General features: G+C 38.1%; 1 long non-coding RNA gene across 5 annotated transcripts in view; it reads right to left on the reverse strand.

Moving 5' to 3' along the window:
• The window catches only part of LOC123334984, a 389,678-nt gene that overhangs the window by 158,031 nt on the left and 216,767 nt on the right, over positions 1 to 14,880 (reverse strand). For 3 of the 5 annotated variants that reach the window (XR_006553166.2, XR_006553165.2, XR_006553169.2), the window contains exon 3: positions 13,278 to 13,406. The exons of the other annotated variants lie outside the window; for them this stretch is intronic. This is a non-coding gene — a long non-coding RNA (uncharacterized LOC123334984). The remainder of the gene's footprint in view (positions 1 to 13,277; positions 13,407 to 14,880) is intronic. 5 annotated transcript variants of the gene reach the window in all.

Below are 14,880 nucleotides of genomic sequence, written 5' to 3' on the forward strand. Positions count from 1 at the left end.
ACTTCATAAAGACCAAGCTTTCCCAAGTCCCCACTTCAGTAAATTCTTGAGAATGGGAAATTATGTGTTTCTAAAGACCTTTAAAGGGCTTCTCTGGTGGCTCAGTGGTAACGAATCCACCTGCCAATGCAGGACACAGGTTTGATCCCTGATCCAGGAAGATCCCACGTGCCATGGAGCAACTAAGCCGGTGTGCCACAACTATGCACCTTGTGCTTCGAGCCTGGGAACTCCACCTGCTGAGCCCTCATGTCGTAACTACTGAAGACCGTGCACCCTAGAGACTGCTCACTGCAACAGGAGAAGCCACAGCAACAAGAAGCCCATACAGTGCAGCCAGAGAAAAGTCTGCAAGCAGTGAAGACCCAGCACAGCCATAAACAAATAAAATATTTTTAAAAATAAGGACCATTAAAAATGACCTGGGATCAAAAACATGGGGTTTATTGAAAGCAAACAGTGGTGGGAATAATTTCAAGCCTGACCCATATTAGTTTACGAATTTTGAGGAAGACCTTTGACCTCTGTGTATCTAGACTTCTTATCTATAAAACAATAATCAAAAATAATTATAACTTTCCTTCTAGATTGTCATGAGTGCTTACGAAGTATTATAGCTGACCAGGCCCAACACTGGGTCCCATCACCCTCTGATGAATGTAGTGCCCAAATCAGACTAAATAGCTCCTATTTTACTGAACAACTAGATGTTCCCCACTGTGTTTGGCCTCTGAATGATCCTAAATCAAAATATCTCACATAGCAAATGGGGCAACACTCAATTCCCAATTAACCCAGCAACCAAAGCCATGAATGAAACAAGAAAACCTTGGATGGCTCACCAACTTGAAGGTAACAGAGTTGCTTTGTTCAGAAAAGGCTTCTTTGATTCTCAGAAGACTCCCTTGAATCAAGCAAAATTTTGCTAAATTATCTAAGTTTTGCTTACACTTTTTAAGGTGTGACTTCTCTGAATTAATTCAGTCATTTATAGTTCTTGTCCCTTACTTAAAAAGTATTATTCACTCTGAATCAAAAAGTTGCTCCAAAAGTTGTGATAGAATGATTTCCATCAGCCAAAATATCAGTCTTCTAGCTTACCTTTATGCCAAAATATTTAGAAATAAAAGGTTACTTTTTGGAACACTAATATTCTTAATTCATTCAATATTCCCTTTTACTAGAGTCCTTATCATGTGGTGAAAAATATTCTTTGGGGTCCCTGGGAAGTTATGGGCAGTCCATGACACCCCCACTTTCCTGACCACATATCTACTTAGGAGTGAATTTCCAAGTACTCCTAAGCAACACATCCTACAAGATTAAATGCAGAAGCAGACATCTAATAAGCCAGATATTTAAGAAATTGCAATTAAAAAATATTATTTCTTTTTCTAATATGTGGTTTTGAAAAACAGAGGGTTTTTTAAAATTTAAAAGCACATTATTCCTATTAAGAGATGTCTCCTGAGAAACCTGTATGAGGGTTAAGAAGCAACAGTTAGAACTGGACATGGGACATCTGACTAGGTCAAAATTTGGAAAGGAGTACGTCAAGGCTATATATTGTCACCCTGCTTATTTAACTTATATGCAGAGTATATCATGTGAAATGCTGGCTGGATGAAGCTCAAGCTGGAAAAAGATTGCTGGGAGAAATATCAATAACCTCACATATGCAGATGCTGCTGCTGCTAAGTCGCTTCAGTGGTGTCCGACTCTGTGCGACCCCATAGACAGAAGCCCACCAGGCTCCCCTGCCCCTGGGATTCTCCAGGCAAGAACACTGGAGTGGCTTGCCATTTCCTTCTCCAATGCATGAAAGTGAAAAGTGAAAGTGAAGTCGCTCAGTCGTTTCTGACTCTTAGCGACCCCATGGACTGCAGCCCACCAGGCTCCTCTGTCCACGGGATTTTCCAGGCAAGAGTACTGGAGTGGGGTGCCATCGCCTTCTCTGATATGCAGATGACACCACCCTAATAGCAGAAAGCCAAGAGTAACTAAGGAGCCTTTTGAGGAAGGGGAAAGAGGAGAGTGAAAAAGTTGGCTTAAAACTCAACATTCAGAAAATGAAGATCATAACATTCGGTCCCATCAGTTCATGGCAAATAGATGGGGAAACAGGGACAGACTTTATTTTCTTGGGCTCCAAAATCACTGCAGACAGAGATTGCAGCCATGAAATTAAAAGACACTTGCTCCTTGGAAGAAAAGCTATGACAAACCAAGACAGCATATTAAAAACCAGAAACATTACTTTGCTGACAAAGGTCCGTATAGTCAAAGCTATAGTTTGTCCAGTAGTAATGTATGGATGTGAGATTTGGACCATAAAGAAGACTGAGCACCAAAGAATAGATGCTTTTGAACTGTGGTGCTGAAGAAGACTCTTGAGAGTCCCTTTGACAGCAAGGAGACCAAACCAGTCAATCCTAAAGGAAATCAATCCTGAATATTCATTGGAAGGACTGATGTTAAAGTTCCAATACTTTGGTCACCTGATGCGAAGAGCTGACTCATTGGAAAGGACCTTAATGCTGGGAATGATTGAGGGCAGGAAGAGAAGGGGATGACAGAGGATGAAATGATTAGATGGCCTCATGGACTCAATGGACATGAGTTTGAGCAAACTCCGGGAGATAGTGGAGAATGGAGGAACCTGGCGTGCTGCAGTCCATGGGTTGCAAAGAGTTGCTCAGGACCTAGTGACTGAACAACAGCAGTAGGTTTCTTACTGCTATTATTAAAAAGAAAAAAAAGTTTAAAAATTTTATGATTCAATCTCTAATTTGATAAACATCAACATAAGAGTTCCTGAATAGAAACCATCTGATTCCTATATATATTTTTTTGGTCTTCTTTTGTATTTTTCCTGCCAAAGGTTCACATCTTATTGAGGCAGTTATAGTCATAATAGGGACAATACAGGAGTACAGAAATTTTAACTTTTCAAATGCTTTTATTTGTATTATCCTATTAACCACCCCCACTCAGTCTATCAGATGAACATAGTTAGCACTTGCCATTATTTTGACAATGAAAAGGGTAAAATTTACACAAAATGGCTAGACTGTCAACTGGTAGATAGTGATACCAAGCAGGATACTACTTACTGGGACTACTGGGCATGGAAGCCTTTCTGTGTCCCTTGGTTCTTGTTTGTAGGGAATAGACTTCAGCCTTCCTGACCTTCCCTGATTTTCAAAGAACAGGTTCAAACAGCTGCTAAACAGGAAAAAGTGGAGAAGGAAATGGCAATCCACTCCAGTGTTCTTGCCTGGAGAATCCCAGGGATGGGGGAGCCTGGTGGGCTGCCATCTATGGGGTTGCACAGAGTCGGACACGACTGAAGCGACTTAGCAGCAGCAGCAAACGGGAAAAGGAGGGGATGCAGGGACGAGGGAGGAGCAGTTAAGAAATAATAGTACCGCCTTGAGCCAGGATCCTGGTTCTGCCTTAAGGGAAACACATCACAATATCTTTGAGCTCTTCTGCAGAGCTAAAGCCCCCAACAAATGGAAAATATTAACCTCTTGGCATTGGAGAAGACTCTTGAGAGTCTCCTGGACTTCAAGGAGATCCAACCAGTCAATCCTAAAGGAAATCAGTCCTGAATATCCATTAACAGGACTAATGTTGACGCTGAAATTCCAATACTTTCGCCACCTGATGCAAAGAGCTGACTGGAAAAGACCCCAATGCTGGGAAAGATTGAAAGCAGGAGGAGAAGGGGATGACAGAGGACGAGATGTTTGGATGGCATCACTGACTCAGTGGACATGAATTTGAGCAAGCTCTGGGAGATGGTAAAGGACAGGAAAGCCTGGCGTGCTGCAGTCCATGGGGTCACACAGATTTGAACAGGACTGATGGACTGAACAGCAACACCACCTTGATGAAGCAGTCTTCATTTCAGAGAGGAGGTTATAGTTTGATAACCTTGAGAACCAGGGAAGCTCATTTGGAGACCAAGGGAGCAGGGATCATAGGAATGCAGGCCCTTCATACACCCTGATCCTTATCAGCAACCTTCCCCTTGAGCCAAGGCTGTGAATCTGCTCACCAAATCCCACCATCTTCCTTTCCCACATTTGGGCTGGGACATACAGTTTTGAGGTCATTAGCACACTGTGTCCCCCTTTGCCTAGCAAATCAATAAAGCTAATCTTTTCTACTTTATCCCAAACTCCAGACTCAGCTCTGCACAGTACACAGAGGCCAAGTTTTCAGCCTCAGTACTAGTGTTGAAACGAAAGCCAACATCTATTGACCTTTAAACTATAAAACCTCTAATTAGGACTAAAACTCAGTCTGAAGTCAAGCCATACAATTGTGCCTCATTCCACTGCCAAGATTACATTTCAACTTGCATCAGCAAATGCTAATCCTGGGCTTCCCTGGTGACTCAGTGATAAGGAGTCCACCTGTCAATGCTGAAGCTGGGTTCACTCCTTGATCTGGGAAGATCCCACATACCCTGGAGCTACTAAGCTCCTGTGCTGCAACTATTGAGTCACTGCTCTAGAGCCTGGGAGCCACAATTACTGAAGCCTGTGCATCTAGAGCAGGTGCTCCCCAGCGAGAGAAGCCACTGCAACGAGAAGTCTATGCACTGCAACCCCAGAGTAGCCCGCACTCATCACAATTAGAGAAAGCCTGCACAGCAACAAAAATCCCGCACCGCCAAAAAATAAGTTGTAAGTCATAATAAACGCTAAAGTGAAGTCACTCAGTCATGTCCAACTCTTCGCGATCCCATGGACTGCAGCCTACCAGGCTCCTCCGTCCATGGGATTTTCCAGGCAAGAGTACTGGAATGGGGTGCCATCGCCTTCTTTATTAGATATTATTATCTAATAAAGATAAAGATAATATTAGATAATAAATGCTAATCCCCGGGGAAAAATCTACTTTCACATTCTTTGAATAAGAAATGTTTACTATTAAAAAAAAAAAAGACACTTCTAGGAAAAGTTTATTCTAAGATAACCCAAAGTTTTAGGCAGCAACTCTTAACGGGTTTTGCTATAAGTATTATAGTTTAATGTATTTATATTTGTGAAAAGTTTACTCACCTCCACCCTCATACTTCCATGGTGTATCTTAGTTCTCCTGCTAAGTCACTTCAGTCATGTCTGACTCTGTGTGACCCCATAGACGGCAGCCACCAGGCTCTCCTGTCCCTGGGATTCTCCAGGAAAGAACACTGGAGTGGCTTGCCATTTCCTTCTCCAATGCATGAAAGTGAAAAGGGAAAATGAAGTCGCTCAGTCGTGTCCGACTCTTGGCGACCCCATGGACTGCAGCCTACCAGGCTCCTCCATCCATGGGATTTTCCAGGCAAAGTACTGGAGTGGGGTGCCATTGCCTTCTCCGATCTTAGTTCTAGGCATAGCAAAAAGTTTTTTAGTTTATTTTACTCTCTAGAATTAATTAAACATTTTCTTTTTCAATTTTTATTTTATATTGGCAGACAGTTGATTTGCAAAGCTGTGTTAGTTTCAAGTGTACAGCAAACCAATTCAATTATACATATATCCATTCTTTTTTCACATTCATTTCCCATATAGGTTATTACAGAATAGTAAATAGAGTTCTCTGTGATATATAGTAGGTCTTTGTTGGTTATCTATTTTACGTAAGTTATTCGCTCAGTCATGTCCAACACTGTAACTCCATGAACTGTAGTCTGCCAGGCTCCTCTGTCCATGGAATTTTACAGGCAAGAATGCTGGAGTGGGTAGCCATTCCCTTCTCCAGAGGTCTTCCTGACCCAGGGATCAAACCCAGGTCTCCCACATTGTAGGCAGATTTTCTACCATCTGAGCCACCAGGGAAGCCCATTTTATATATAGTAGTGAGTCTATTATACTAAGTGAAGTCAAAGAGAAAAAGACAAATATCATATGATATCACTTATATGTGGAATCTAAAAAAAAAATTATACAAATGAAACATTTAGAGAACAGAACAGATTCACAGATTTTGAGAAAAAACTTATGGTTACCAAAGGGGAAAGATGTAGGGGAGGGATAAATTAGGCATAGAAAATTGTAACTGCCACATACTTCTATTGCTTAAGTTGTTTTTTTTTTAATTTTGATATTCATGACAAACTATTACTCAGTTTTAGCATCGCACAGAAGTCTAAAATTCTTGGGCAATAATTTAGAGTGACCTTACTTTCTACTTCTTGGTGGTTTAAATACCTAATTATATAAGATAACTTTTATAAAATATAGCTCTTCTATATTTTAGCAAATTTAATTTATTTACCAGTAACATGGTTTCCCTGAATATCTCTTATTCCTGGGACATAAAAACATAATATGATTTTGCTGCTCTGTAACATATTGATAAATTGTGTATCTGGGCATTTATATTAGCTTTTCCCAAAAAGCTTATAAAATTTAAATGTTAATATTACTTATTTCATATATATATGTGTGTATATATATATATTCATATTTACATGTACCTATGTAGGTGTATAGGATTCCCAGGTGTTTCTAGTGGTAAAGAACTCCCCTGCCAATTCAGAAGACATACAGATGGGGTTTGATTCCTGGGTTGGGAATATCCCCTGGAGGAGTTCATGGCAACCCACTCCAGTATTTTTACCTGGAGTATTCCAGGGACAGAGGAGCCTGGCAGGCTATGGTCCACAGGGTTACAAAGAGTCAACACAACTGAGATGACTTAGGATACACATGCATGTATGTGTATATAAATGTTTTGCAAATATGCAATGTTTTACAAACATACTGCCACCAAATCGTGAAACTCCTCTCTCAATAAATATATTTTGGAGGATAATGCATTATATATTGTCATTTTGAACTTTGATCTAGATAGTAAAGATAGATTATGGTACGATTTCCTTATACCATTTGATAACTAGAGCTTTCCAATATTAACATGAAATAAGCATAGGGAGGCATTTAATCCAGAGAGTCATATTGCCTTACTGTGTTTTTCTATTGATTTGTTTTTGGTTTCATTACCATCTTCACTTATTAAAGCTAGAAGTCCTCTCAAAAATCTTTGTTTCATTTATCAAGTATAAGAAAAACTAAACAGAAATTTTGGTCATATTTTTCAAGACATACCATAATAAGTTAAAAACTGACAGCAATAACTGAGTAGAATATGTTCAGACTATACTATACTCTTTGTTGGCAAAGTAATATCTCTGCTTTTGAATATGCTATCTAGGTTGGTCATAACTTTCCTTCCAAGGAGTGTCTTTTAATTTCATGGCTGAATTCACCATCTGCAGTGATTTTGGAGCCCCAAAAAATAAAGTCTGACACTGTTTCCCCATATATCTGCCATGAAGTGATGGTTATGTGATAGTCATAACTATCACATCATAACTAAGTGATAGTCAAGGCTATGGTTTTCCAGTGGTCATGTATGGATGTGAGAGTTGGACTGTGAAGAAAGCTGAGCGCCGCAGAATTGATGCTTTTGAATTGTGGTGTTGGAGAAGACTTTTGAGAGTCCCTTGGGCTGCAAGGAGATCCAACCAGTCCATCCTAAAGGAGATCAGTCCTGGGTGTTCATTGGAAGGACTGATGTTGAAGCTAAAACTCCAATACTTTGGCCACCTCATGTGAAGAGTTGACTCATTGGAAAAGACCCTGATGCTGGGAGGGATTGGGGCCAGGAGGAGAAGGGGATGACAGAGGATGAGATGGCTGGATGGCATCACCAACTCGATGGACATGAGTTTGGGTGAACTCCAGGAGTTGGTGATGGACAGGGAGGCCTGGCGTGCTAAAATTCATGGTGTCTCAAAGAGTCAGACACGACTGAGTGTCTGAACTGAACTGAATACTATACTCTATATTAACCTTTTATTTTCCCATGCAATGTTCAACCCATTAGTTAGTCTCTGTGGACACCCAGAACTTTCCCTTAACATCCAATTCTCTCACTTCCAATACTACAAGGCTAGTGAATTCCACCACCATCTCTGCCTATTGCAATTGTCTCCTTCTTTGCTTATAGCTCTGCTGTTCTAGCAGTTTTTCCAGATGATCACTCACTACTTAAAATACTTTAAGACTTAAAAAACCTCCTTAATCTGACTTAAAATGTTCTTTTTGCTGCCACTTTGTTTTCTTCTCAACTCCCATCTCTTTCCCATCATCCACTTTGCAACTGCATTGGAATTTCTATTCTTTCAAACTAATTTTTGCTTGAATGAATCTGTGTGCTAGCTTCTCATTCTGCATGATATGTTCTTTTCACTGGCTTGTGCTTAACTGGTTTATTGTGCCACTCAAATTTAAGTGTTATCTTCCATTGATCACCCAATGTACAATGGCCACATGATATATCTGCATGGAATTTACTATTATTTTATATTATTTGTGCTTTTTAAAAAAATTCTGTCTCTTCCACTAAAATATAAAACCGGTATATGCTATCTTATTCTTTGTCATTTACACTAGTGTCTGATATATGTGCTTAGTCGCTCAGTTGTGTCCAACTCTTTTCAACCCCATGGACTGTAGCCCACCAGGCTACTTTGTCCATGAGATTCTCTGGGCAAGAATACTGGAGTGGGTTGCCATGTCCTCCTCCAGGGAATTTTCCCAACCCAGGGATGAAAACCAGGTCTCCTGCATTTCAGACAGATTCTTTACCATCTAAGCCACCAGGGAAGCCTGTCCAATATATAGTGGACAATAAATGTTTGTACAATGTCGAGGAATAATTAACAAACCAAGTAACTAAACATCAATTAGCTCAAATATGTCAAAGAAAATTTCCCAACAGGTTTGCTCTAATTCAAGGCATTTTTCAGCATTCAGGCTGATGAAAGGTGTTCTGACTTGGAATTTTTAAATTTCTCCTAGGACTAAGCTTTGCTTGAAGGGGAAACGTGTTCTATTATAGTGCAAATTTACTGCACTAAAATTCTCAACAATTATCATAAGAGCCTTTTTAAGCTGAGCAATGTAAAATGCTTTAACTTAGAGCCACAGAAAGTGTTCCCTATATTCTCCACTTCAAGACTAGGGCGGGGGGAAAATGTCCTCTTGTTACAAACAAAAAATATTTTTAAATGAATCATCATATCTAAATTGTACTATAATAAAGTATTATTTTAGGAATAGCTTTGTCAAATTGAACATGCTAGTGAACATTCTTCTCTGTATCACTATCTCAATAATACTGACAGAGACTAATATATAATTATTTGAATCAAACTTTTGAAATAAGCATCTTTTAGCAATTTTTCAATATTGCTATTTCACATTGAGTACCAGATGTCAGAGGAGTTGAAAACATGTTTATTTTGGTCTTTAGGTCCTTCAGGATTTTTCTGACTCAATACCATCCTCATCTTGCATGGATGTGTATTTAGCCTCATTGAGTGAACAGGCTTTGAGGAACAGCAATCTGAACACTCCTAAAAGAAATGATTTGGCCACCTGCACTTTTGGAAAATTGTAAAAAGAGCTATAGAACTCTAAGGCAGGAAATATCAATAAATAATATTTTAAAGATATTTGGGTCTCTGAGGAACATGGAGACTCATTAGTGTGCAAGTTCTTAAATCCAAAGAGAAATCGACATGAAGTGAGCTTGATGATTTACAAATCTGGAAGAAAAAAAGTTACCAAAGTTTAAAGTGATTGTGATTTCAGAAGAAATAGCAGAATATACTACTGCAATACTACTGTCAAACAGGATGTTCAAATTAGTTTGGATTCTCAGTTTTTCTGTCTCTGCTTCTCTCCATCTCTCTGCCTTGCCAATACCATATCCCTCCCTCTCTTAGAGAGTCTCAATGCATGTTAGCTATGAGATGGTCTGGCCATTTTATACAAAGAAACTTGAATTTGTCCCACTCATGTTTGCTTCATCATGAGTCCTACTAAGACATTTGTGCAGAAAAACAATCTGGGAAACTACAATGTAATTTATGGTAATATTTGGCTAGTAGGGATGCCAGAAAATATGGAATAGACTTTGCCTAAACTCAGAAGTTACTTCTTCAAAGCCATCAGATGAAACTGAACAAAACTTGCCAATTTGCAGAGCTAATTAGAACTTCTGGGAACTTATTCTAAAGTCTGTTATTTTGAATTATAGATTAAGTTATAAATTTACTCTAATTCCCTGCAAATTTCTAAAGCTTTCTATTTTTATATTTCTTGCCTTAAACCTTGAGAAACTATAATAAGGACCTTAGGCAGAAAAAAGGTTAAGTCTGATTTAATCAGTTTCATAAGAAACCTAAAGATATATTCAAGTCTGCATTTATAACTTGCTTTAATTTTGGCAAATTATTTACAATTGCTTCAAAAATTTTCAGAACTATTTCTACCTATGTAAATTAAATATATTTTAATATACTTGTTATTTGGCATGGGTTGATGCATATTTATCCCTCTAGCATCAAATTTTGGGGAAGATTTTGATTCTTATTTTACATCTATTATACATAACTAAAGCTATTACCAACTTTACCTTTCTAAATGAGAGTTTTTTCAAGTTATATTGACAATTTGTTTAAAAGTCTAATCAATTACATTAAAGTATTTGTAACTGATAAATGGCTGAGAATAATGCTAATATATTCACTATTCAATATAATTTTCTGTAAGATCATACTTGATGAAAAATAATATCTCCAAGTCTCACCAAAGTTAATGTGACTTTTCTCTCTAGAATTAACTTTGCCTATGCTGGTTAACCTGCTTGGCCTACTGCAACAATGGGAAGTTCTATCTGAATGGAAGAGAATAAAAATGGTTGTTTTATGATATAATTTTTGAACCTACTGTAATTTTTATATGTAAGCATATTATGATGCATAAGTCATTTTCAAACTTCATTACTTTATTATTACTAACAATTTACTCAAAAGAGACCACCAGGTGCTTTTAGCTCAAAAATAGGACAGAATTCTCAACAAAGGGTTGAAATCCATTTGTTGAAAGTAGTAGGTCTCAAACTTTTTACTTAGAGAGTCAAAAAAAGTCTCCAGTGGAGAAATTAAAACTATCTTAGAAGATAAAGACAACTGATTTACAGCAGGAGATTTTGCACATAGTATCGAACCCGGGTCTCCTAAATTCCAGCCATACGCTTTAACCTCTGAGCCACCAGGGAAGTCCTTTCACTTTCACTTTCATCATTTGTTTTAGGGATAGGCTTATGATGATTCTCATTTGTGTTCCATACTTTTTATCACTGGCTCTCTAAGTGCTGTCCTTGGACAACATAAAATACAATACCTTGGGGATGTTTTTGTTACAAACAGGTTATAAGTCATAGCTCTAGACCTGGTGAATGAGGTAGGATAAATATTTTTAAATAATCCTTTTACCGCAATTAATAAGAAAAGTTTGAAAGACAAGCTTCAGTAATGTTAATCTTACGTATAAAAATTACCACAGGTTAGTGGTTCCCAAAGGAGAATGTTCCCTTCAAACATGAACCCAACAAGTGGATTGGATAATGATGGAGATGAATCTATCATAAGATTTGCAAAAATGCAGCTATTCAAAACCACAACATAAATAAATTCCACATTGCACTGATTACAAAAAATCCTCCACTAAAATTGCAAGATTTCCAATTACTAAAACACACACACACACACACACACACACATATACAAGAAGAGCTTTACTGTATTGCCAAACATTGTGTTTTAGTGATACTTCTTGCCCAAATACCAACTTAGAGTTATGAACAAGTTTACTGAATAGTTTAGTTTAACATAATAAATATTAGCAATCTTTAATAACTTATTTAGTAAGTATTACTAAGTAGCCATTAGTAATATCTTAGTCAAAAGTCTAAGATACTGTACAAAGTTCCATTAAGGAAAGGAAAGGGGTTTGCATTTCCTATTAGGTCACTGAACTTACAAAATTAGTACTATTTAGTACATATCCTCCAGGTGTTAGTTTGGTAAATGATTCTTGAAGTATCATCCCAGGTCTTAAACTGTCAATTTTCATATCTGTTCACTGATGATGATAATAGTAGTTAAATCTACCTGCCAAGAATTTTCTACAACAAAACCACAGAGTTGATATGAAGATAAAATTTGATGGATGGCATCACTGACTCGATGGACGTGAGTCTGAGTGAACTCTGGGAGTTGGTGATGAAGGGAGGCCTGGCGTGCTGCGATTCATGGGGTCGCAAAGAGTCGGACACGACTGAGCGGGAGTTGGACTGTGAACAAAGCTGAGCTCCGAAGAAGTGATGCTTTTGAAGTGTGGTGTTGGAGAAGACTCTTAAGAGTCCCTTGGACTGCAAGGAGATCCAACCAGTCCATTCTGAAGGAGATCAGCCCTGGGTGTTCTTTGGAAGGGATGGTGCTAAAGCTGAAACTCCAATACTTTGGCCACCTCAAGCGAAGAGCTGACTCATTGGAAAAGACTCTGATGCTGGGAGGGATTGGGGGCAGGAGGAGAAGGGGACGACAGAGGATGAGATGGCTGGATGGCATCATTGACTCGATGGACATGAGTTTGGGTGAACTACGGGAGTTGGTTATGGACAGGGAGGCCTGTTGTGCTGTAATTCATGGGGTCTCAGAGAGTCGGACATGACTGAGTAACTGAATTGACCTAAACTTAGGTGTCAAAGTTGAAAAGACAATTGTATATTTAATGTATGAAGAGCATCAGCAAGCTGAATAATATTAAGGTAGGTTGAACTGCTGCTGCTGCTGCACTACAAATCAACTAATTAAGTAGCAAACACTTAATACCGCTGTATCACTTTAAATTGATAGGTCAGGAAATAAAATGCAAGAATTAAGATAGGTACAATGCAGAATAAATATTAATCTGTATGGTCACTCAGATAGTAATGCTTCCTTACTTTAATGTCATACATTTATTTTAATTGTACTATCTTGGTATGATAAACCATAAATTACTTTCAAGGTGATACAATTTATACTTATCATCCTTTTTGACTATCAAGCATCTAGAACCTCTTTTCTTTGGGGAATTACCCCACCAAAGGAGGCAAATTTTCACCTTAGCAGGTGAAAATGTCAGGTATTATCTTTTCCTGGCTTTTCATCAGCTAGGATGGGAAAGTAAACTACATAACACTGTGTCCTTTTCTCTCTCTCTCTTTTTTTTTTTTTTGGTGTGTTTGTGTGTGTGTGTGTGTCTCACTTCAAGTTTACTTGGAACCGTTTGAGAGTCAGTTCTGCCACCTGCAAAAAGCCTTGGATAGGCTACCCAGAAACAATTATTTTATCTCTTAAAATGTGGGGTAATTACCTTTTTCTCTTAATCACTGAGTCTTAATTTCTAATTATGAAGCCAGAGAAATGGGGAAATGGGAGTTCACAATATTCTCTAACATAGTAAATAATTTGTGGTCTTCTGAATGTTATACTTTCTTCTTTTCTACAAGAAAGAACAATGTTGGTTATTTTTACAGCATTGTTATAATTTAATTGTAATCAGATCAGATCAGATCAGTCACTCAGTCGTGTCCGACTCTTTGTGACCCCATGAATCGCAGCACCCCAGGCCTCCCTGTCCATCACCAACTCCCGGAGTTCACTCAGACTCACGTCCATTGAGTCAGTGATGCCATCCAGCCATCTCATCCAAAAATCTCTCTTACATCTCTCTATTACTATTGCTGCTTATAATGGCTCAAGGGAAACTATTTAAGACATCATAAATATTTTAATGTATATAAAATTAATTTCATGTTTATAGCTAAAACATCTTGCTAATGTACAATCAAATTATTAAGATAACTATAATGATGAGAAATAATACCTATAAATAGTAGCTACCAATGATTAACAATGTAATTACTGTTTTTCAATGATTGAGTTAACATAAGTCCAAATCTTGAGTTTCTTTGCATTTGAAACTTTCTTTTTTCCTGTTGAAAGGTCAATGTGATTCAACTCCAAAATTATACTAGGAATAGTTATGGTTTCAACCCTTAGTTGTTACAGAAAATTATTTCAACCTATTGCAACTCTAGACACTGATTTAAGCAGGACCTTGCATCTTTTCCTAACTCTGCATTCAGTAATGTCATGTGCGGTTCTTGGAATTGGCCATGATTAGAGGATTTACACCATGCAAATGAACACCTAAAAATCTGGGCTCCATTCTCCACCATTCTGCCTTCCCTGTTGCAGAAATGATTGTTAAACAATTACCAGTACATCCCTGATTTAAAATTCCACAGGAAGGTCTTCTGTTTTCCTTAGCAGGATGAAGACACAGTGCTTATATAAATATAATAAATAAAATTAATTTCTGCTCTTGAATATGGACAGTAGGTCATACTAAAATAATGCTCCTACATTAAAACTAGGAAAATGAAATTAAATTATAATATTTAAAGATATCACAAAGACATCATTGCAACAAAGACTAGATGAACAAAATATCAGAGTAAATAGTGCTTTGTTGGTGAGCTAGCTTTCCTTTTTGCTTTTTCCCTTGAAAGCATTTGGTAATTGTAGACTTGAGTTGAAGACTTTGATTAGTATAAGTGGTGAGCCTCTACTAGGTAGGAAGAGAAGAAACTTTGAAGCCCTATCTGCATGCAGCTAGAGGAACAACCTAGAATTTTAGGGATAGCACAGTATGATAGAGAGCCAGGACAAAATCTTTTAAAAGGAGTTAATCTTCGGTAGTCATAAGTTCTTAAGAAACAATTGTATTCTAGGATAGAGGCAAGTTTCAATCACAGGGTTAGTCTCACTGTCAAGATATTTACCAGATTGGGTTCTTAGGGTTGCAGACTAGAGGAATATGCTGAGAAGTCCAAAGAACAGAGTTCAGTTTCCAATACTCTCTTAGGGCTGAGGAAAAGCCACCCCTTGGCACCATCTTGAAAGCTCCAAAG

This window comes from Bubalus bubalis, chromosome 9 (genome assembly GCF_019923935.1).
Source record: "Bubalus bubalis isolate 160015118507 breed Murrah chromosome 9, NDDB_SH_1, whole genome shotgun sequence".
Classification (NCBI taxonomy): domain Eukaryota; kingdom Metazoa; phylum Chordata; class Mammalia; order Artiodactyla; family Bovidae; genus Bubalus; species Bubalus bubalis.